Source organism: Heterodontus francisci, chromosome 34 (genome assembly GCF_036365525.1).
Source record: "Heterodontus francisci isolate sHetFra1 chromosome 34, sHetFra1.hap1, whole genome shotgun sequence".
NCBI classification, from domain to species: Eukaryota; Metazoa; Chordata; class Chondrichthyes; order Heterodontiformes; family Heterodontidae; genus Heterodontus; species Heterodontus francisci.
This window is the reverse complement of record NC_090404.1, coordinates 35979634-36004812: the sequence shown is the minus strand read 5'-3', so window position 1 is coordinate 36004812 and position 25179 is coordinate 35979634. Positions and strand designations below refer to the sequence as shown.

General features: G+C 43.6%; 4 non-coding genes across 4 annotated transcripts; all 4 read left to right on the top strand.

The window, feature by feature from the left end:
- The first annotated feature begins 1812 nt into the window (after positions 1 to 1812).
- On the top strand, positions 1813 to 1907 carry trnai-uau (transfer RNA isoleucine (anticodon UAU)). The gene is made up of 2 exons: positions 1813 to 1850; positions 1872 to 1907. It is a non-coding gene; the product is annotated as a tRNA-Ile (tRNA).
- A 4523-nt stretch (positions 1908 to 6430) lies between these two features.
- On the top strand, positions 6431 to 6525 carry trnai-uau (transfer RNA isoleucine (anticodon UAU)). The gene is made up of 2 exons: positions 6431 to 6468; positions 6490 to 6525. It is a non-coding gene; the product is annotated as a tRNA-Ile (tRNA).
- Positions 6526 to 11047: 4522 nt separating this feature from the next.
- On the top strand, positions 11048 to 11142 carry trnai-uau (transfer RNA isoleucine (anticodon UAU)). Its single transcript has 2 exons — positions 11048 to 11085; positions 11107 to 11142. It is a non-coding gene; the product is annotated as a tRNA-Ile (tRNA).
- Positions 11143 to 15665: 4523 nt separating this feature from the next.
- trnai-uau (transfer RNA isoleucine (anticodon UAU)) lies at positions 15666 to 15760 on the top strand. The gene is made up of 2 exons: positions 15666 to 15703; positions 15725 to 15760. It is a non-coding gene; the product is annotated as a tRNA-Ile (tRNA).
- The last annotated feature ends 9419 nt before the right edge of the window (positions 15761 to 25179 follow it).

Below are 25179 nucleotides of genomic sequence, written 5' to 3'. Positions count from 1 at the left end.
GGTTCACCATATTTGTGCTGAGTACTTCTTTTTATTAAGCCTACGATTCCTTATGCTTTACTAACTATTCTCTCAGTATATCTTGCCAACTTCAAAGATCTATGCACCAGCACTCCCAGGTCACTCTGTTCCAGCACACTCTTTAGAACTATGCTATTACGTCTACATTGCCTCTTCTTAATTCTTCTGTCAAAATGCATCACTTCACACTTGTGAGGATAAAATTCTATCTGCCACCATTCTGTCCATTCTGCGACCCTATCTATGGCCTGTTGTAGCAGTTGGCAGGAAAAAAGTCAGAAGTGCAAGGGGAGAGCCAACTGCGTAACAGCCCCGACAACCAATTTTATCTGCAGCACGTGTGGAAGAGTCTGTCACTCTCGAATTGGCCTTTTTCGCCACTCCAGGCGCTGTTCCACAAACCACTAACCACCTCCAGGCGCTTACCCATTGTCTCCCGAGACAAGGAGGCCAAAGAAGAAGATTGTTAATACTCCACACGTTCAGTCACAAAGCCTTAAGGCTTGTCTTTTTTACGTTGCTTGTCTCCTTCCCACTATTTTTCACTGTGGCCCTGTTTGATTCAGGCCCTTGATTTCTCTGCCTATCACTTTTCTTATTCCCCTTAATGTCGTTTGTTCTTGTCCTTGATTCCCCCTTCCTCTGACTCCTTGCAAAGTTTCCAATCCCCCTGCCATTTTAGTTCAATCCCCCCCAACCACTCGAGCAAACACTCCCCCTGGGACATACCTTTGTGTTAGGTAAGACGTCATCTCGTGGAGCATTTTCCCCCTCTTTCCCATTGCCTGCAGTTTAGTTCGGGCTCCTTGATCCCATGCTAGGTCTAATGTTATTTTTATGTCAATTTCAGTCACTGTCACCTCTTGGAAACAGCTCTATTTTCCATGTTTGGTCAAGGTTGTAATTAAGTCTGGAATTGCGTGCCCCTGGTGGAACCCAAACTGAGCATCGGTCAACGATGTGTTACTGAGTAAGTGTTTATTGATAGCACTGTCAACGATACCTTCCACAACTTTGCTGATGATTGTGAGTAGACTGATGGGGTCGTTAATGGGCGGATTGGACTTTTCCCGATTTTTGTAGACAGGACATAGCTGGGCAAATTGCGCATTGTCAGGAAGATGTGCGTTTTGCAATTATACGGAAACAGCGTCTCTCAGGCCACAGCTGGTTCTAGAGCACAGATCTTCAGTATGACAGTTGGAATTATGTCAGGACCCATCATGTTTTCTATATTCAGTGCTTTCACCCGTCTCTTGACAGCACGTGGATTTAATGGAATTCTCTCGAGGCTGGCATCAATGATGATAAGGACCAATCTTCTCTTCAACCCAGGACCGAATCCGATTCCACCACATTTTCGGTATTGGACAAAGCTTTGGCCCCAGCAATGATCCTTGAGGCACTCCACGAGTTGCAGTCTGATATCTTGAAAATGCTCCATTTCTCCCTACTCGTTGCTTTCTGTCTGTTTACCTGTAAGTCCTCCTTGCATGTTAATATATTACTTCAATTCCATGAGCCTTTATCTAGTGTATTAATCTTACCGAATGCCTTTTGGAAATCCAATTATACTACATTCCTGCCCTTTCAGTTACATCCTCAGAATTCTGGAATAAATCTGTCAATCAAGATTTCCATTCGGTAAAAACATGTTGACTTTGTTTGATCAGACAATGATTTTCCAAGTGCTTGTTAATACTTCCTTTGTGATAGATTCGGACATTTTCCAGATGACTGATGTTCAGCTAACTTGCCTACAATTCGCCATACTATAAAGAGAGTAATGTGGCTCCAGTGGCGCAATCGGTAAGCGCGTGGTACTTATACAGCAGTACAATTAATGAGCTATGCCGAGGTTGTGAGTTCAAGCCTCACCTGGAGCATAGACTTTTAGAAACGGGGTGCAATGAGAAACAGCTGTCCAGTGCAGAGAGCAGTCATTCATTAGTCTGAACTGGCCAGAAGAAGGGGAACAATAGAACTGTGATGTGACATCAAAGGAACAGGAGCCACGTGTGGTGAGAACACTGCAAAACTTCATAGTTATTTCCAGCAGAGAAGGAGACAATTCGGTCCATGCCATCTCTGCACAGAGCAACGCAGTCAGGCTCGATGCCCGTAGCCCTGCAAGTCTGCTTTTCTCAGAATTCCTCCTGAAGGCATTGATAATTTCTGCTTCCACCACTCTTGTGGGCAGCGAGTTCCAGGTCATTATCACTTGAGATATAAAAACAGTGCTTCCTCATACTCCCCCACATCCTTTTTTTCCACAGAACTGGCAAATTGTGGTCACTACTCCTTGTGCAGTCTGTTAATGGGAACAATTTTTCCTTGTCTAACTTATCCAAGCCTGTCATAATCTGGTACACTGCTATTAAATCTCCCCTCAATCTCTTTTGTTCTAAGGAGAACAAGTCCAGCTCTGCCAACCTAAAATAAAAGCAAAATACTGCGGATGCAAACCTAACCTTGTAACTAAAATGCTCCATCCCTGGAACCCTTCTGCTAAATCTCCTCTGAACTCTCTCAAGGACCCTCATATCAAAGAACATAGAACATAGAACAGTACAGCACAGTACAGGCCCTTCGGCCCACGATGTTGTGCCGACTCTTTAACCTACCCTAAGATCAAACTACCTCCATACCCTTCATTCTACCATCATCCATGTACCTATCCAAGAGTTGCTTAAATGTCCCTAATGTATCTGCTTCTACTACCACCGCTGGCAGTGCATTCCACGCACCCACCACTCTCCGTGTAAAGAACCTACCTCTGACATCTCCTCTAAACCTTCCTCCTGTCACCTTAAAATTATGCCCCCTGGTGATAGCCCTTTCTGCCCTGGGAAAAAGTCTCTGGCTATCCACTCTATCTATGCCTCTCATCATCTTATACACCTCTATCAAGTCACCTCTCATCCTTCTTCGCTCCAATGAGAAAAGCCCGAGCTCCCTAAACCTTTCTGCATAAGACATGCCCTCCAGTCCAGGCAGCATCCTGGTAAATCTCCTCTGCAAACTCTCTGAAGCTTCCACATCCTTCTTATAATGAGGCGACCAGAACTGAACACAATATTCCAAGTGTGGTCTAACCAGGGCTTTATAGAGTTGCAGCATAACCTCGCTGCTCTTAAACTCAATCCCCCTGTTAATGAAAGCCAACACACCATATGCCTTCTTAACAAACCTATCAACTTGGGTGGCACCTTTGAGGGATCTATGGACATGGACCCCAAGATCCCTCTGTTCCTCCACACTGCCAAGAATCCTGTCTTTAAGCCTGTATTCTGCATTCAAATTCGACCTTCCAAAATGAATCACTTCACAATTTTCCATGTTGAACTCCATCTGCCACTTCTCAGCCCAGCTCTGCATCCTGGCAATGTCCCGTTGCAACCTACAACAGCCCTTCACACTATCCACAACTCCAGCTACCTTTGTGTCATCGGCAAAATTACTAACCCAACCTTCCACTTCCTCATCCAAGTCATTTATAAAAATCACAAAGAGCAGAAGTCTCAGAACAGATCCCTGCGGAACACCACTGGTCACCGAGCTCCAGGCTGAATACTTTCCACCTACTACCACACTCTGTCTTCTATGGGCCAGCCAATTCTGTATCCAGACAGCCAAATTTCCCTGTATCCCATGCCTCCTTACTTTCTGAATGAGTCTACCATGGGGAACCTTATCAAACGCCGTGCTAAAATCCATATACACCACATCCACTGCTCTTCCTTCATCAATGTGTTTTGTCACATCCTCAAAGAATTCAATAAGGCTTGTGAGGCATGACCTGCCCCTCACAAAGTCATGCTTGTTATCTCTAATCAAACTATGCTTTTACAAATAATCATAAATCCTGTCTCTCAGAATCCTCTCCAATAATTTGCCCACCACCAACGTAAGACTGACTGGTCTGTAATTCCCAGGGTTATCCCTATTCCCTTTCTTGAACAAGGGAATAACATTTGCCACCCTCCAATCATCTTGTACCACTCCAGTGGACAGTGAGGACGTAAAGATCGTCAAAGTTCTCCCTGTGTCTGCGTGGGTTTCCTCCGGGTGCTCCGGTTTCCTCCCACATGCCAAAGACTTGCAGGTTGATAGGTTAATTGGCCATTATAAGTTGCCCCTAGTATAGGTAGGTGATAGGGAAATATAGGGACAGGTGGGGATGTGGTAGGAATATGGGATTAGTGTAGGATTAGTATCAATGGGTGGTTGATGGTCGGCACAGACTCGATGGGCCGAAGGGCCTGTTTCAGTGCTGTATCTCTGAAGTAAACTGAATCATCGCCAAAGCCGCGGCAAATTCTTCCCTCGCTTCCCGTAATAACCTTGGGTATATCCCTTATGGCCCCGGGGACTTATCTATCATCATGTCTTTCAAAATTTCCAGCCCATCCTCCTGCTTAACATCAACCTGTTCGAGCATATCAGCCTGTTCCACGCTGTCCTCACAAACGACAAGGTCCCTCTCACTAGTGAATACTGAAGCAAAGGATTCATTAAGGACCTCCCCTACCTTTATCGTTCCTGAAATGTGGTGACAAGAACAGGAAAGATTTGTGGCTAACCAGAGCTTTATAAAGGTTCACCATAATTGTGCTGAGTACTTCTTTTTATTAAGCCTACGATTCCTTATGCTTTACTAACTATTCTCTCAGTATATCTTGCCAACTTCAAAGATCTATGCACCAGCACTCCCAGGTCACTCTGTTCCAGCACACTCTTTAGAACTATGCTATTACGTCTACATTGCCTCTTCTTAATTCTTCTGTCAAAATGCATCACTTCACACTTGTGAGGATAAAATTCTATCTGCCACCATTCTGTCCATTCTGCGATCCTATCTATGGCCTGTTGTAGCAGTTGGCAGGAAAAAAGTCAGAAGTGCAAGGGGAGAGCCAACTGCGTAACAGCCCCGACAACCAATTTTATCTGCAGCACGTGTGGAAGAGTCTGTCACTCTCGAATTGGCCTTTTTCGCCACTCCAGGCGCTGTTCCACAAACCACTAACCACCTCCAGGCGCTTACCCATTGTCTCCCGAGACAAGGAGGCCAAAGAAGAAGATTGTTAATACTCCACACGTTAAGTCACAAAGCCTTAAGGCTTGTCTTTTTTACGTTGCTTGTCTCCTTCCCACTATTTTTCACTGTGGCCCTGTTTGATTCAGGCCCTTGATTTCTCTGCCTATCACTTTTCTTATTCCCCTTAATGTCGTTTGTTCTTGTCCTTGATTCCCCCTTCCTCTGACTCCTTGCAAAGTTTCCAATCCCCCTGCCATTTTAGTTCAATCCCCCCCAACCACTCGAGCAAACACTCCCCCTGGGACATACCTTTGTGTTAGGTAAGACGTCATCTCGTGGAGCATTTTCCCCCTCTTTCCCATTGCCTCCAGTTTAGTTCGGGCTCCTTGATCCCATGCTAGGTCTAATGTTATTTTTATGTCAATTTCAGTCACTGTCACCTCTTGGAAACAGCTCTATTTTCCATGTTTGGTCAAGGTTGTAATTAAGTCTGGAATTGCGTGCCCCTGGTGGAACCCAAACTGAGCATCGGTCAACGATGTGTTACTGAGTAAGTGTTTATTGATAGCACTGTCAACGATACCTTCCACAACTTTGCTGATGATTGTGAGTAGACTGATGGGGTCGTTAATGGGCGGATTGGACTTTTCCCGATTTTTGTAGACAGGACATAGCTGGGCAAATTGCGCATTGTCAGGAAGATGTGCGTTTTGCAATTATACGGAAACAGCGTCTCTCAGGCCACAGCTGGTTCTAGAGCACAGGTCTTCAGTATGACAGTTGGAATTGTGTCAGGACCCATCATGTTTTCTATATTCAGTGCTTTCACCCGTCTCTTGACAGCACGTGGATTTAATGGAATTCTCTCGAGGCTGGCATCAATGATGATAAAGACCAATCTTCTCTTCAACCCAGGACCGAATCCGATTCCACCACATTTTCGGTATTGGACAAAGCTTTGGCCCCAGCAATGATCCTTGAGGCACTCCACGAGTTGCAGTCTGATATCTTGAAAATGCTCCATTTCTCCCTACTCGTTGCTTTCTGTCTGTTTACCTGTAAGTCCTCCTTGCATGTTAATATATTACTTCAATTCCATGAGCCTTTATCTAGTGTATTAATCTTACCGAATGCCTTTTGGAAATCCAATTATACTACATTCCTGCCCTTTCAGTTACATCCTCAGAATTCTGGAATAAATCTGTCAATCAAGATTTCCATTCGGTAAAAACATGTTGACTTTGTTTGATCAGGCAATTATTTTCCAAGTGCTTGTTAATACTTCCTTTGTGATAGATTCGGACATTTTCCAGATGACTGATGTTCAGCTAACTTGCCTACAATTCGCCATACTATAAAGAGAGTAATGTGGCTCCAGTGGCGCAATCGGTAAGCGCGTGGTACTTATACAGCAGTACAATTAATGAACTATGCCGAGGTTGTGAGTTCAAGCCTCACCTGGAGCATAGACTTTTAGAAACGGGGTGCAATGAGAAACAGCTGTCCAGTGCACAGAGCAGTCATTCATTAGTCTGAACTGGCCAGAAGAAGGGGAACAATAGAACTGTGATGTGACATCAAAGGAACAGGAGCCACGTGTGGTGAGAACACTGCAAAACTTCATAGTTATTTCCAGCAGAGAAGGAGACAACTCGGTCCATGCCATCTCTGCACAGAGCAACGCAGTCAGGCTCGATGCCCGTAGCCCTGCAAGTCTGCTTTTCTCAGAATTCCTCCTGAAGGCATTGATAATTTCTGCTTCCACCACTCTTGTGGGCAGCGGGTTCCAGGTCATTATCACTTGAGATATAAAAACAGTGCTTCCTCATACTCCCCCACATCCTTTTTTTCCACAGAACTGGCAAATTGTGGTCACTACTCCTTGTGCAGTCTGTTAATGGGAACAATTTTTCCTTGTCTAACTTATCCAAGCCTGTCATAATCTGGTACACTGCTATTAAATCTCCCCTCAATCTCTTTTGTTCTAAGGAGAACAACCCCAGCTCTGCCAACCTAAAATAAAAGCAAAATACTGCGGATGCAAACCTAACCTTGTAACTAAAATGCTCCATCCCTGGAACCCTTCTGCTAAATCTCCTCTGAACTCTCTCAAGGACCCTCATATCAAAGAACATAGAACATAGAACAGTACAGCACAGTACAGGCCCTTCGGCCCACGATGTTGTGCCGACTCTTTAACCTACCCTAAGATCAAACTACCTCCATACCCTTCATTCTACCATCATCCATGTACCTATCCAAGAGTTGCTTAAATGTCCCTAATGTATCTGCTTCTACTACCACCGCTGGCAGTGCATTCCACGCACCCACCACTCTCCGTGTAAAGAACCTACCTCTGACATCTCCTCTAAACCTTCCTCCTGTCACCTTAAAATTATGCCCCCTGGTGATAGCCCTTTCTGCCCTGGGAAAAAGTCTCTGGCTATCCACTCTATCTATGCCTCTCATCATCTTATACACCTCTATCAAGTCACCTCTCATCCTTCTTCGCTCCAATGAGAAAAGCCCGAGCTCCCTAAACCTTTCTGCATAAGACATGCCCTCCAGTCCAGGCAGCATCCTGGTAAATCTCCTCTGCAAACTCTCTGAAGCTTCCACATCCTTCTTATAATGAGGCGACCAGAACTGAACACAATATTCCAAGTGTGGTCTAACCAGGGCTTTATAGAGTTGCAGCATAACCTCGCTGCTCTTAAACTCAATCCCCCTGTTCATGAAAGCCAACACACCATATGCCTTCTTAACAAACCTATCAACTTGGGTGGCACCTTTGAGGGATCTATGGACATGGACCCCAAGATCCCTCTGTTCCTCCACACTGCCAAGAATCCTGTCTTTAAGCCTGTATTCTGCATTCAAATTCGACCTTCCAAAATGAATCACTTCACAATTTTCCATGTTGAACTCCATCTGCCACTTCTCAGCCCAGCTCTGCATCCTGGCAATGTCCCGTTGCAACCTACAACAGCCCTTCACACTATCCACAACTCCAGCTACCTTTGTGTCATCGGCAAAATTACTAACCCAACCTTCCACTTCCTCATCCAAGTCATTTATAAAAATCACAAAGAGCAGAAGTCTCAGAACAGATCCCTGCGGAACACCACTGGTCACCGAGCTCCAGGCTGAATACTTTCCACCTACTACCACACTCTGTCTTCTATGGGCCAGCCAATTCTGTATCCAGACAGCCAAATTTCCCTGTATCCCATGCCTCCTTACTTTCTGAATGAGTCTACCATGGGGAACCTTATCAAACGCCGTGCTAAAATCCATATACACCACATCCACTGCTCTTCCTTCATCAATGTGTTTTGTCACATCCTCAAAGAATTCAATAAGGCTTGTGAGGCATGACCTGCCCCTCACAAAGTCATGCTTGTTATCTCTAATCAAACTATGCTTTTACAAATAATCATAAATCCTGTCTCTCAGAATCCTCTCCAATAATTTGCCCACCACCAACGTAAGACTGACTGGTCTGTAATTCCCAGGGTTATCCCTATTCCCTTTCTTGAACAAGGGAATAACATTTGCCACCCTCCAATCATCTTGTACCACTCCAGTGGACAGTGAGGACGCAAAGATCGTCAAAGTTCTCCCTGTGTCTGCGTGGGTTTCCTCCGGGTGCTCCGGTTTCCTCCCACATGCCAAAGACTTGCAGGTTTATAGGTTAATTGGCCATTATAAGTTGCCCCTAGTATAGGTAGGTGATAGGGAAATATAGGGACAGGTGGGGATGTGGTAGGAATATGGGATTAGTGTAAGCTTAGTATAAATGGGTGGTTGATGGTCGGCACAGACTCGATGGGCCGAAGGGCCCGTTTCAGTGCTGTATCTCTGAAGTAAACTGAATCATCGCCAAAGCCGCGGCAAATTCTTCCCTCGCTTCCCGTAATAACCTTGGGTATATCCCTTATGGCCCCGGGGACTTATCTATCATCATGTCTTTCAAAATTTCCAGCACATCCTCCTGCTTAACATCAACCTGTTCGAGCATATCAGCCTGTTCCACGCTGTCCTCACAAACGACAAGGTCCCTCTCACTAGTGAATACTGAAGCAAAGGATTCATTAAGGACCTCCCCTACCTTTATCGTTCCTGAAATGTGGTGACAAGAACAGGACAGAGTTGTGGCTAACCAGAGCTTTATAAAGGTTCACCATAATTGTGCTGAGTACTTCTTTTTATTAAGCCTAAGATTCCTTATGCTTTACTAACTATTCTCTCAGTATATCTTGCCACCTTCAAAGATCTATGCACCAGCACTCCCAGGTCACTCTGTTCCAGCACACTCTTTAGAACTATGCTATTATGTCTACATTGCCTCTTCTTAATTCTTCTGTCAAAATGCATCACTTCACACTTGTGAGGATAAAATTCTATCTGCCACCATTCTGTCCATTCTACGATCCTATCTATGGCCTGTTGTAGCAGTTGGCAGGAAAAAAGTCAGAAGTGCAAGGGGAGAGCCAACTGCGTAACAGCCCCGACAACCAATTTTATCTGCAGCACGTGTGGAAGAGTCTGTCACTCTCGAATTGGCCTTTTTCGCCACTCCAGGCGCTGTTCCACAAACCACTAACCACCTCCAGGCGCTTACCCATTGTCTCCCGAGACAAGGAGGCCAAAGAAGAAGATTGTTAATACTCCACACGTTAAGTCACAAAGCCTTAAGGCTTGTCTTTTTTACGTTGCTTGTCTCCTTCCCACTATTTTTCACTGTGGCCCTGTTTGATTCAGGCCCTTGATTTCTCTGCCTATCACTTTTCTTATTCCCCTTAATGTCGTTTGTTCTTGTCCTTGATTCCCCCTTCCTCTGACTCCTTGCAAAGTTTCCAATCCCCCTGCCATTTTAGTTCAATCCCCCCCAACCACTCGAGCAAACACTCCCCCTGGGACATACCTTTGTGTTAGGTAAGACGTCATCTCGTGGAGCATTTTCCCCCTCTTTCCCATTGCCTGCAGTTCAGTTCGGGCTCCTTGATCCCATGCTAGGTCTAATGTTATTTTTATGTCAATTTCAGTCACTGTCACCTCTTGGAAACAGCTCTATTTTCCATGTTTGGTCAAGGTTGTAATTAAGTCTGGAATTGCGTGCCCCTGGTGGAACCCAAACTGAGCATCGGTCAACGATGTGTTCCTGAGTAAGTGTTTATTGATAGCACTGTCAACGATACCTTCCACAACTTTGCTGATGATTGTGAGTAGACTGATGGGGTCGTTAATGGGCGGATTGGACTTTTCCCGATTTTTGTAGACAGGACATAGCTGGGCAAATTGCGCATTGTCAGGAAGATGTGCGTTTTGCAATTATACGGAAACAGCGTCTCTCAGGCCACAGCTGGTTCTAGAGCACAGGTCTTCAGTATGACAGTTGGAATTGTGTCAGGACCCATCATGTTTTCTATATTCAGTGCTTTCACCCGTCTCTTGACAGCACGTGGATTTAATGGAATTCTCTCGAGGCTGGCATCAATGATGATAAAGACCAATCTTCTCTTCAACCCAGGACCGAATCCGATTCCACCACATTCTCGGTATTGGACAAAGCTTTGGCCCCAGCAATGATCCTTGAGGCACTCCACGAGTTGCAGTCTGATATCTTGAAAATGCTCCATTTCTCCCTACTCGTTGCTTTCTGTCTGTTTACCTCTAAGTCCTCCTTGCATGTTAATATATTACTTCAATTCCATGAGCCTTTATCTAGTGTATTAATCTTACCGAATGCCTTTTGGAAATCCAATTATACTACATTCCTGCCCTTTCAGTTACATCCTCAGAATTCTGGAATAAATCTGTCAATCAAGATTTCCATTCGGTAAAAACATGTTGACTTTGTTTGATCAGACAATGATTTCCAAGTGCTTGTTAATACTTCCTTTGTGATAGATTCGGACATTTTCCAGACGACTGATGTTCAGCTAACTTGCCTACAATTCGCCATACTATAAAGAAAGCAATGTGGCTCCAGTGGTGCAATCGGTAAGCGTGTGGTACTTATACAGCAGTACAATTAATGAGCTATGCCGAGGTTGTGAGTTCAAGCCTCACCTGGAGCATAGACTTTTAGAAACGGGGTGCAATGAGAAACAGCTGTCCAGTGCAGAGAGCAGTCATTCATTAGTCTGAACTGGCCAGAAGAAGGGGAACAATAGAACTGTGATGTGACATCAAAGGAACAGGAGCCACGTGTGGTGAGAACACTGCAAAACTTCATAGTTATTTCCAGCAGAGAAGGAGACAACTCGGTCCATGCCATCTCTGCACAGAGCAACGCAGTCAGGCTCGATGCCCGTAGCCCTGCAAGTCTGCTTTTCTCAGAATTCCTCCTGAAGGCATTGATAATTTCTGCTTCCACCACTCTTGTGGGCAGCGAGTTCCAGGTCATTATCACTTGAGATATAAAAACAGTGCTTCCTCATACTCCCCCACATCCTTTTTTTCCACAGAACTGGCAAATTGTGGTCACTACTCCTTGTGCAGTCTGTTAATGGGAACAATTTTTCCTTGTCTAACTTATCCAAGCCTGTCATAATCTGGTACACTGCTATTAAATCTCCCCTCAATCTCTTTTGTTCTAAGGAGAACAACCCCAGCTCTGCCAACCTAAAATAAAAGCAAAATACTGCGGATGCAAACCTAACCTTGTAACTAAAATGCTCCATCCCTGGAACCCTTCTGCTAAATCTCCTCTGAACTCTCTCAAGGACCCTCATATCAAAGAACATAGAACATAGAACAGTGCAGCACAGTACAGGCCCTTCGGCCCACGATGTTGTGCCGACTCTTTAACCTACCCTAAGATCAAACTACCTCCATACCCTTCATTCTACCATCATCCATGTACCTATCCAAGAGTTGCTTAAATGTCCCTAATGTATCTGCTTCTACTACCACCGCTGGCAGTGCATTCCACGCACCCACCACTCTCCGTGTAAAGAACCTACCTCTGACATCTCCTCTAAACCTTCCTCCTGTCACCTTAAAATTATGCCCCCTGGTGATAGCCCTTTCTGCCCTGGGAAAAAGTCTCTGGCTATCCACTCTATCTATGCCTCTCATCATCTTATACACCTCTATCAAGTCACCTCTCATCCTTCTTCGCTCCAATGAGAAAAGCCCGAGCTCCCTCAACCTTTCTGCATAAGACATGCCCTCCAGTCCAGGCAGCATCCTGGTAAATCTCCTCTGCAAACTCTCTGAAGCTTCCACATCCTTCTTATAATGAGGCGACCAGAATTGAACACAATATTCCAAGTGTGGTCTAACCAGGGCTTTATAGAGTTGCAGCATAACCTCGCTGCTCTTAAACTCAATCCCCCTGTTAATGAAAGCCAACACACCATATGCCTTCTTAACAAACCTATCAACTTGGGTGGCACCTTTGAGGGATCTATGGACATGGACCCCAAGATCCCTCTGTTCCTCCACACTGCCAAGAATCCTGTCTTTAAGCCTGTATTCTGCATTCAAATTCGACCTTCCAAAATGAATCACTTCACACTTTTCCATGTTGAACTCCATCTGCCACTTCTCAGCCCAGCTCTGCATCCTGGCAATGTCCCGTTGCAACCTACAACAGCCCTCCACACTATCCACAACTCCAGCTACCTTTGTGTCATCGGCAAAATTACTAACCCAACCTTCCACTTCCTCATCCAAGTCATTTATAAAAATCACAAAGAGCAGAAGTCTCAGAACAGATCCCTGCGGAACACCACTGGTCACCGAGCTCCAGGCTGAATACTTTCCACCTACTACCACACTCTGTCTTCTATGGGCCAGCCAATTCTGTATCCAGACAGCCAAATTTCCCTGTATCCCATGCCTCCTTACTTTCTGAATGAGCCTACCATGGGGAACCTTATCAAACGCCGTGCTAAAATCCATATACACCACATCCACTGCTCTTCCTTCATCAATGTGTTTTGTCACATCCTCAAAGAATTCAATAAGGCTTGTGATGCATGACCTGCCCCTCACAAAGTCATGCTTATTATCTCTAATCAAACTATGCTTTTACAAATAATCATAAATCCTGTCTCTCAGAATCCTCTCCAATAATTTGCCCACCACCAACGTAAGACTGACTGGTCTGTAATTCCCAGGGTTATCCCTATTCCCTTTCTTGAACAAGGGAATAACATTTGCCACCCTCCAATCATCTTGTACCACTCCAGTGGACAGTGAGGACGCAAAGATCGTCAAAGTTCTCCCTGTGTCTGCGTGGGTTTCCTCCGGGTGCTCCGGTTTCCTCCCACATGCCAAAGACTTGCAGGTTTATAGGTTAATTGGCCATTATAAGTTGCCCCTAGTATAGGTAGGTGATAGGGAAATATAGGGACAGGTGGGGATGTGGTAGGAATATGGGATTAGTGTAAGCTTAGTATAAATGGGTGGTTGATGGTCGGCACAGACTCGATGGGCCGAAGGGCCCGTTTCAGTGCTGTATCTCTGAACTAAACTGAATCATCGCCAAAGCCGCGGCAAATTCTTCCCTCGCTTCCCGTAATAACCTTGGGTATATCCCTTATGGCCCCGGGGACCTATCTATCATCATGTCTTTCAAAGTTTCCAGCACATCCTCCTGCTTAACATCAACCTGTTCGAGCATATCAGCCTGTTCCACGCTGTCCTCACAAACGACAAGGTCCCTCTCACTAGTGAATACTGAAGCAAAGGATTCATTAAGGACCTCCCCTACCTTTATCGTTCCTGAAATGTGGTGACAAGAACAGGACAGAGTTGTGGCTAACCAGAGCTTTATAAAGGTTCACCATAATTGTGCTGAGTACTTCTTTTTATTAAGCCTAAGATTCCTTATGCTTTACTAACTATTCTCTCAGTATATCTTGCCACCTTCAAAGATCTATGCACCAGCACTCCCAGGTCACTCTGTTCCAGCACACTCTTTAGAACTATGCTATTATGTCTACATTGCCTCTTCTTAATTCTTCTGTCAAAATGCATCACTTCACACTTGTGAGGATAAAATTCTATCTGCCACCATTCTGTCCATTCTACGATCCTATCTATGGCCTGTTGTAGCAGTTGGCAGGAAAAAAGTCAGAAGTGCAAGGGGAGAGCCAACTGCGTAACAGCCCCGACAACCAATTTTATCTGCAGCACGTGTGGAAGAGTCTGTCACTCTCGAATTGGCCTTTTTCGCCACTCCAGGCGCTGTTCCACAAACCACTAACCACCTCCAGGCGCTTACCCATTGTCTCCCGAGACAAGGAGGCCAAAGAAGAAGATTGTTAATACTCCACACGTTAAGTCACAAAGCCTTAAGGCTTGTCTTTTTTACGTTGCTTATCTCCTTCCCATTATTTTTCACTGTGGCCCTGTTTGATTCAGGCCCTTGATTTCTCTGCCTATCACTTTTCTTATTCCCCTTAATGTCGTTTGTTCTTGTCCTTGATTCCCCCTTCCTCTGACTCCTTGCAAAGTTTCCAATCCCCCTGCCATTTTAGTTCAATCCCCCCCAACCACTCGAGCAAACACTCCCCCTGGGACATACCTTTGTGTTAGGTAAGACGTCATCTCGTGGAGCATTTTCCCCCTCTTTCCCATTGCCTGCAGTTTAGTTCGGGCTCCTTGATCCCATGCTAGGTCTAATGTTATTTTTATGTCAATTTCAGTCACTGTCACCTCTTGGAAACAGCTCTATTTTCCATGTTTGGTCAAGGTTGTAATGAAGTCTGGAATTGCGTGCCCCTGGTGGAACCCAAACTGAGCATCGGTCAACGATGTGTTACTGAGTAAGTGTTTATTGATAGCACTGTCAACGATACCTTCCACAACTTTGCTGATGATTGTGAGTAGACTGATGGGGTCGTTAATGGGCGGATTGGACTTTTCCCGATTTTTGTAGACAGGACATAGCTGGGCAAATTGCGCATTGTCAGGAAGATGTGCGTTTTGCAATTATACGGAAACAGCGTCTCTCAGGCCACAGCTGGTTCTAGAGCACAGGTCTTCAGTATGACAGTTGGAATTGTGTCAGGACCCATCATGTTTTCTATATTCAGTGCTTTCACCCGTCTCTTGACAGCACGTGGATTTAATGGAATTCTCTCGAGGCTGGCATCAATGATGATAAAGACCAATCTTCTCTTCAACCCAGGACCGAATCCGATTCCACCACATTCTCGGTATTGGACAAAGCTTTGGCCCCAGCAATGATCCTTGAGGCACTCCACGAGTTGCAGTCTGAGATCTTGAAAATGCTCCATTTCTCCCTACTCGTTGCTTTCTGTCTGTTTACCTCTAAGTCCTCCTTGCATGTTAATATATTACTTCAATTCCATGAGCCTTTATCTAGTGTATTACTCTTACCGAATGCCTTTTGGAAATCCAATTATACTACATTCCTGCCCTTTCAGTTACATCCTCAGAATTCTGGAATAAATCTGTCAATCAAGATTTCCATTCGGTAAAAACATGTTGACTTTGTTTGATCAGACAATGATTTTTCAAGTGCTTGTTAATACTTCCTTTGTGATAGATTCGGACATTTTCCAGACGACTGATGTTCAGCTAACTTGCCTACAATTCGCCATACTATAAAGAGAACAATGTGGCTCCAGTGGCGCAATCGGTAAGCGCGTGGTACTTATACAGCAGTACAATTAATGAGATATGCCGAGGTTGTGAGTTCAAGCCTCACCTGGAGCATGGACTTTTAGAAACGGGGTGCAATGAGAAACAGCTGTCCAGTGCAGAGAGCAGTCATTCATTCGTCTGAACTGGCCAGAAGAAGGGGAACAATAGAACTGTGATGTGACATCAAAGGAACAGGAGCCACGTGTGGTGAGAACACTGCAAAACTTCATAGTTATTTCCAGCAGAGAAGGAGACAACTCGGTCCATGCCATCTCTGCACAGAGCAACGCAGTCAGGCTCGATGCCCGTAGCCCTGCAGGTCTGCTTTTCTCAGAATTCCTCCTGAAGGCATTGATCATTTCTGCTTCCACCACTCTTGTGGGCAGCGAGTTCCAGGTCATTATCACTTGAGATATAAAAACAGTGCTTCCTCATACTCCCCCACATCCTTTTTTTCCACAGAACTGGCAAATTGTGGTCACTACTCCTTGTGCAGTCTGTTAATGGGAACAATTTTTCCTTGTCTAACTTATCCAAGCCTGTCATAATCTGGTACACTGCTATTAAATCTCCCCTCAATCTCTTTTGTTCTAAGGAGAACAACCCCAGCTCTGCCAACCTAAAATAAAAGCAAAATACTGCGGATGCAAACCTAACCTTGTAACTAAAATGCTCCATCCCTGGAACCCTTCTGCTAAATCTCCTCTGAACTCTCTCAAGGACCCTCATATCAAAGAACATAGAACATAGAACAGTACAGCACAGTACAGGCCCTTCGGCCTACGATGTTGTGCCGACCCTTTAACCTACTCTAAGATCAAACTACCTACATACCCTTCATTCTACTATCATCCATGTACCTATCCAAGAGTTGCTTAAATGTCCCCAATGTATCTGCTTCTACTACCACCGCTGGCAGTGCATTCCACGCACCCACCACTCTCCGTGTAAAGAACCTTCCTCTGACATCTCCTCTAAACCTTCCTACTGTCACCTTAAAATTATGCCCCCTGGTGATAGCCCTTTCTGCCCTGGGAAAAAGTCTCTGGCTATCCACTCTATCTATGCCTCTCATCATCTTATACACCTCTATCAAGTCACTTCTCATCCTTCTTTGCTCCAATGAGAAAAGCCCGAGCTCCCTCAACCTTTCTGCATAAGACATGCCCTCCAGTCCAGGCAGCATCCTGGTAAATCTCCTCTGCAAACTCTCTAAAGCTTCCACATCCTTCTGATAATGATCGACCAGAACTGAACACAATATTCCAAGTGTGGTCTAACCAGGGCTTTATAGAGTTGCAGCATAACCTCGCTGCTCTTAAACTCAATCCCCCTGTTCATGAAAGCCAACACACCATATGCCTTCTTAACAAACCTATCAACTTGGGTGGCACCTTTGAGGGATCTATGGACATGGACCCCAAGATACCTCTGTTCCTCCACACTGCCAAGAATCCTGTCTTTAAGCCTGTATTCTGCATTCAAATTCGACCTTCCAAAATGCATCACTTCACACTTTTCCATGTTGAACTCCATCTGCCACTTCTCAGCCCAGCTCTGCATCCTGGCAATGTCCCGTTGCAACCTACAACAGCCCTCCACACTATCCACAACTCCAGCAACCTTTGTGTCATCGGCAAAATTACTAACCCAACCTTCCACTTCCTCATCCAAGTCATTTATAAAAATCACAAAGAGCAGAAGTCTCAGAACAGATCCCTGCGGAACACCACTGGTCACCGAGCTCCAGGCTGAATACTTTCCACCTACTACCACACTCTGTCTTCTATGGGCCAGCCAATTCTGTATCCAGACAGCCAAATGTCCCTGTATCCCATGCCTCCTTACTTTCTGAATGAGCCTACCATGGGGAACCTTATCAAACGCCGTGCTAAAATCCATATACACCACATCCACTGCTCTTACTTCATCAATGTGTTTTGTCACATCCTCAAAGAATTCAATAAGGCTTGTGAGGCATGACCTGCCCCTCACAAAGTCATGCTTATTATCTCTAATCAAACTATGCTTTTACAAATAATCATAAATCCTGTCTCTCAGAATCCTCTCCAATAATTTGCCCTCCACCAACGTAAGACTGACTGGTCTGTAATTCCCAGGGTTATCCCTATTCCCTTTCTTGAACAATGGAATAACATTTGCCACCCTCCAATCATCTGGTACCACTCCAGTGGACAGTGAGGACGCAAAGATCGTCAAAGTTCTCCCTGTTTCTGCGTGGGTTTCCTCCGGGTGCTCCGGTTTCCTCCCACATGCCAAAGACTTGCAGGTTGATAGGTTAATTGGCCATTATAAGTTGCCCCTAGTATAGGTAGTTGATCGGGAAATATAGGGACAGGTGGGGATGTGGTAGGAATATGGGATTAGTGTAGGATTAGTATAAATGGGTGGTTGATGGTCGGCACACACTCGATGGGCCGAAAGGCCTGTTTCAGTGCTGTATCTCTGAACTAAACTGAATCATCGCCAAAGCCGCGGCAAATTCTTCCCTCGCTTCCCGTAATAACCTTGGGTATATCCCTTATGGCCCCGGGGACTTATCTATCATCATGTCATTCAGAATTTCCAGCACATCCTCCTTCGTAACATCAACCTGTTCGAGCATATCAGCCTGTTCCACGCTGTCCTCACAAACGACAAAGTCCCTCTCACCAGTGAATACTGAAGCAAAGGATTCATTAAGGACCTCCCCTACCTATATCGTTCCTGAAATGTGGTGATAAGAACAGGACAGAGTTGTGGCTAACCAGAGCTTTATAAAGGTTCACCATAATTGTACCGAGTACTTCTTTTTATTAAGCCTAAGATTCCTTATGCTTTACTAACTATTCTCTCAGTATATCTTGCCAAAGATCTATGCACCAGCACTCCCAGGTCACTCTGTTCCAGCACACTCTTTAGAACTATGCTATTACGTCTACATTGCCTCTCCTTAATTCTTCTGTCAATATGCATCACTTCACACTTGTGAGGATAAAATTCTATCTGCCACCATTCTGTCCATTCTACTATCCTATCTATGGCCTGTTGTAGGCTGTTCATATGATGCTCAAATGTTTGCTGCAGCTCCAAGGTTTGTGTCATCATCAAATTTTGAAATTCTGCTATCTATTCCTGGATTCACATCATTTACATGAAGAACAAAAATCAGCAATGAGTCTTGGGGAACATCACTGTCTATCATCATCCAGTCTGAAAAACTTCCATTTTCTTTGACTTGTTGTTTTCAGTACATAAGCCAATATTTTATCCAACCGGACACTGACCGTCCTATTCCATGAGTCACAATTTTATTAACAAGCCTTTAATGTGGTACCTTATCAAATATTTTATTAATATCCATATAAACAACATTCAGCACACTCCCTTCATCAAAATTCTCCTTTACTTCATAAAAAATTCAATTAAATTAGTCATGCATGATCTGTCTTTTACAAATCCATGCTGGTTATTTTAATTACCTGGAACCTCTCTACGTGTAAATTGATATTTTCCCTGACTATTGTTTCGAAAAACCAACTGGCCTGTAATTGCGAGGACTGACCTTACACATTTCGTGAATAAGGGTGTCACATTTGCCACTCCCCTATTCTCTGGCACCTTCTTTCCTGATTCAAACATCCAGAACTTGTGGAAAGACCTTGACCGATCTTGGACTGAGTCTGAGGAGAGGTTTCTTCAACAGAGGCTGATTTTGACCTTGAGCTACATTTGAAATTTCCACTTCATCAGACATGTCTCTCTATCTCTGCCTTGAATCTGAACTCAAACATTTTCTTGCACAAGTTTCTGGCATGATTTTTGTTTGAGTAACAATTGGTGCTCAACTCGTAACAAAACTATCTGATTTATCAGACACATTTGATTCTTTCCAACTTCTTTCTTTTTTTTGTGAACCTCTGAAGGTAAAAAATGATCTTTATGTCCAACTTAACTTTTCCACTACAAAACATCTTGACTAAATATGTGCGAGGACCACATCTTCCACCACTCTTCCTGGTCACCACTTCAACCAATTGTGATGATGAATCTTCACTCTCACCTTCTGGTTCAACTTCAGAATTCTTTCTCCCACTCTACCCCTATCATGACTCTCTTTCTGTCTTGATTGTTTTTCTTCTACTGACAGTGCTAAATGTGGCTTCAGCAATGAAAACCTCATTCTGGCCTGTCTATTGAGAAACAGGTCCCTCATAATTTTATACACTTGCATTACATCTCCCCTTAACTTCCTCTGTTCCAAGGAATACAAACCCAGCCTTATCCGATCATTCCTCTGCTCATCTGCATGTAAATTGCGTTCAGGATGAGTTTCCGAGTTTTTTTCCCTGAATCTAATGAATCCGATCATTGTCATTGGAATCCTTTTAGACGTGGATCCGATGCTATTTGTCCCCCAGGAAGTGACCATTCTCATTCTGTGACAGAGACGTTTTTTGTTTTGTACAAAAGCTGCACTGGAACTTCCTACTTTCAAAGTATTATCATTTACTGTACATTAGGCTGCATCTACAAACTTGTCTCTCACATGTCCGGTGATTCAGAGGACACTTGTAATTCAGGAATTGTGATATTCACAACAGCGTGCTGGAGAAAGATACAGTTTGAGTGCGGGTGACAGTGGTGGAGGAATGGAGAGCTGGGATTCGCCCGTGAAAGCAGCCACAAAGTTTAAAACAATCACAGTGAACATGGAGCTCTAACCCATGACCATGAAATTAAGAATCTCATGCTCTATTGACTGAGGTAACTGGGCAACCCACGGTAGCGTTGCCATATCTCTCATAAAGTGAGATAACTGTTGGTTTCCTCCTGGTGCCTCAGCTTTTTTGTGTTCCAAGATGTAAAAGGAAATTGACCAACAAAAGCCCAAGGATGCAATACATTCCACTCAATCATCAATAACATCATTCCCATCTTCCACTTTTTAGCTGCACCTCCTTCCAAAGATTGCGATCCATTTTACTGAGGAATTGTTCTGGGATTTATTGTTTACCTACGTTGTGTCCTCATTTTGATATGAGATTCTCTTCAATATCCACCACAGATTGAAGTGCAAACCTAACAGACAAACACGAAAAACACAAATCCCATGGTGCTCACTTTCAGATACAGAACAGTCAGCTTTTAAATAACATGAACACATTTTACATGGGAACGATTTCGAATGTTGTTACTATTGTTTGTGACTCATTCATTGTGCTCAGAGTATGAGGATGTTTGGCCCGGGCTGTAGTGTCCCGTGTCCCACGGATGTACAGTAACCCTCTGATTGATTTGTTGTTTTCTGTTGACAGTGGGTGATTGGAGAGTGTGGGTTTAGAATATTGCTGCTTGTCCCGGTCTCACTGACTGTGGCATTGGGAATGAGTGAATAATTGATGTAACTGTTTCCATGTGCGACATGAAGCTTTGACCTGCTGTTATTAACCGAGGAAGCACGGAATGATCATTTAATAATGGCTCACAAATTTGAATAGAAATCAGCTGTAATGTTCCACGTTGAGGGTGACTTTCTGCTCTGACAGAGGTAGAAAGGAAATTGAGTGAAAGACGCTGTGAACAGCTTGAGTGTACAGAACTGTACAGAGAAAAAGCAAATGTAACAATCTGTGATATTTTGCAATTTGATAACATGAATTGACGAATGTCTATCACTCAAGGTTTCCTGGTATTTCATGGAATACGTTTTGATAAGGTTTCAACGTGGTTTTGAACTGGGGACTGTTCCCAAATACAAGAAAGATGATAACTCTAACTTTATGGAAACACTGCACTGCAATCAACCTGGGGAGCAAAACCAGAAACTTAAACTGTTATTTTAAATTAGCACGAGGTGATTTTTTTCGAAGTCATCTTTAAATGATCTATAAATGATTCGAAGCTCATGACATTCTGGCTATTTCAGCAGCCGTGTTGAAAACATCAAATGTTTTTGCTTTTGACGTCTTCAATCTTCTGGAAAATAAAATTCAGGAATGTGAGATTCCAGATATGTGGATAGACTGGAGAAGCTGGGGTTGTTCATCTTCGAGCAGAGAAGAAGAGAGGAGAATTGATCGAATGCTTAAATGAAGGGTTTAGATCCAAGAATTAAAGAGGAACTGTTTCTATTGGCTGAAGGATTGAAGATCCAGAGAGTACAGATTGAATAATTTTGGCAGAAGAAGAGGTGACATCGAGATCTGCTGAAAGATCACTGACCTGAAACATTAACTCTGTTTCTCACTCCACAGGTGCTGGCGAACCTGCTGAGTATTTCCATCACTTTCTGCTTTTATTTCAGATTTTCAGCAACCACAGTCTTGTTACTTTTCTACTAAACTTCAACCCAAGTTGGGCGAGTTTATTTTTAACTTTGCTGTTGCTTTTATGACCGAACTCCATTTGCCAGGTATAATGCTTTATTGCATGTAGTTGTAGCCGAGTGGTTAAGATGATAAACTTAACAATCTGTTGTGAAATCTGTGTGAGTGCTCGGGTCCTGCTGCCTACCTTTCTGATTATTTCAAAGTTTAACCAGGTCCCTGCAGAACCAATCATCAATTACAGGTAATAAAATCCTGCACCTTTCAATCCCTCCAGAATTTTCTCATTTGCATTTCAAAATTTACGTTTAGAAATGGAACAAAAATCTGCCAAATTGGAGACACCCTTTCTTTCCAGCTGTCTGTCTCTCTTTAGGCCTCCCTCACTCTCGGTGCACAAATCTGTGTGTTTCTATCTATGTTTGTCAATGTGGTTCAATTCCCCGAGGAGGTGACTGGATTTTTACCTTCATAAACTTGATTTATTTTAGTTGTATAGAGTTATTTTAACATGTTACAGCGGAAAATAGCAGGGTAAAAATAATACAAGACGAGATTGTCTCTTTCTGCATTTTCTTGAGAGGAGACTGTTCAGTGATTCAGTGCCCGTGTGTTACAAAGCAGAGGATGATTGAAATGAGCAACATTTAAACAGATAGAGAACGAGAAATCATAGTCGAGTGGTTAAGGTAATAAACACATCGAGATAATGAATTAATAAACAAAAAAAGAAGAATTTCAAACAGGAGATTTGGAATTGTTTCCACTGCTGCCAGGTCTCACAGTGAACAGGAAAATAAATGTTCACTCACAACTTTTACCGGAACGGAGAGATTAAAACAAACAGGAAAACCTCGAGAATAGCGAAGGCTGGAAGGTGACCTGATAGAATTTGGGAAGCTTTGTCCCTATTTCATCAGGGATTAGAGGCGAATTTATTCACTCTGCTTCAGGTTTACATTTACTGAACCGGAATCAAACAAACAATAAGATTTTTACAGACCTGGAAATAAAGTTTCCACATTGAGATGTAATTCTTAAGATCATATTTTGGCATCTGCTGAATCAATATTTTTGTCGAACTCTCTGTCTCTCTCTGTCATGAGATTACAGAAGAAACCACACTTCAAAAGTACTTTATTGACTGTAAAGTGCTTTGTGAGATCCTGATGACGTGAAAGGCGCTGTTTAAATGTACATCTTTGTGTCTTTTCTCGCTTTCTGTCTGTCAATCTCAATGAAGTAAAATATGGAATTGTGGAGTGAATCTGTTCCTTTCAGCATCTCCTCCAGACTCTATTGATCTCTCTGTCGTTCTCTTTCTCCTTTTCTCTCTTTGTTCCTCTCTCCTCAGTGACTGTCTGGAATAAAAATCCTTCCTCTGGGGCTGCTGGATGAACCCAGGTCTGGTAACAGTCCGATACTTGTCCTGATGCTTCGGTATGGAATGCACAAGCGTACAAGTGTGGGTTGTAGTTTTTTTTCCTTATTAGTTCAGTGGTTCAGTTGCTATATGGGGAGGTTGCACATTTTCAAGACATCAAAATGTTTCATGGTGCAGCTTTATCTGAAAATACAACAGGGAATATTAGCAGAGTTAAATAATGCAAGAGGGGATGTTCTCTTTTAGAATTGCCTTGAGCAGAGATCATTGCATCATGAAGTGCCCTCACACTACACAGTGATAGATAAATGTAGTTTTAACTTAATTTAATACCGATTTCCTTTCGTGTTACTCAAAGACACTGCTTTATAGCTGCATCAAATTCAATCCAATGTTTATCTAGTTGGAAATTAAGATTCAATATTTATGCATAATTCTGAAGATTCTGAAGTCCATAAAGTATAGATGGAGCAAAATTCTTACAGTGCATTCAGGAGAATTTTTAGCCAATGCTGAGCAAACCCAGCAAGAGAAGGGGCAGTTCTGGACGTAGTGCGAAGGAAAATACCTGTGTAGGTGGAAGGGGTATCAGTGGGAGAGCATTTTAGCGGCAGTGATCATAATTCAGCTGAATTTAGCGGAGTTAGAAAAGGATACAGATCGACCAAGAGTTAAAATTTTAAATGTGAGAAGGTCACTTTTACTCATCGGTGATTTGATTTGTTAAAAGAGGACTGGAAACAGCTATTTGCAGGAAAATCAGTGTCAGAGCAGTGGGAAGCATTCAAGGAGGAGCTAAGAGAGTTCCGAACAAATATTCTCCTACTAAAAAAAACATGGGACCCCCAAATTTAGGCTCCTTCAGAGGTCAGAATCCCACCTGACCGGGAATGTAATCTGGTCTGCAGTGGAAAAAGCACAGAATTCTCATCACTGGAGCACCTGGGAATCTGCCAGACTTCACTGCAAGCTAGCTGCTCCATGCTGCTTTTGCTATTTCTTCACTTCAGCCCACTTCCACCACAGATTGGTTTCTCATTAAAACAATCCAATGTTTAGCAAGAACACAAAAGACTTGTTCCAGCAATGACAGCACAGAATGTGTTAACAAGAGCATAAAGCTGAAGATGTACAAGTTTCAATTTCCAAGATGCACCAACCTAATCAATGCAGCTCCTGTGAATTGTGCAAAGCAACACACTGCCGTCATACATCAATAGAAACAACTGACACACATCAAATTCTGCCAGTTTCATGTGGGATCTCCTTCTTCTTCGATCACTGCTTTTCCTCCTGATCCTTCTGCTTCTCCAGCTCCCAGGTGAATTAGTTGCTTCATGTGAACATACCAGATTCAGGAAACCCAGCTTTACCTGGAAAGTCAGGGAGTGGGAATGAAAGATGGAGGACATTGAGAAGCGATGGATTTTACAGATAACAGGATAAACACGCACTGTGATCTCATCTTCCTGCTTCTTCCAGATACTGAATACTGGAATGTGCAAGAGTTGTTCCCATTAGCAATTATCCCCAGTCACACTCTCCTTCCAATCTTTTACCCATTGCTTAGATTTCAAACTGTGCATAATTTCTCACTGGCGTTCAATGTGAAGAAGGCGGAGCTGCGGGATGCTAATGTTGTTCAGCAGATATAACTCAGGAAGATGCCTAACAGGCCGATGATAACAGTGAATGTTTAGATGAGCTGAGCTGCAGTGAAGGGTTGGCACCATTTAAAATGTCATTCAGCAGGTCTGCTTCCAAAGCTGGTCATAGAA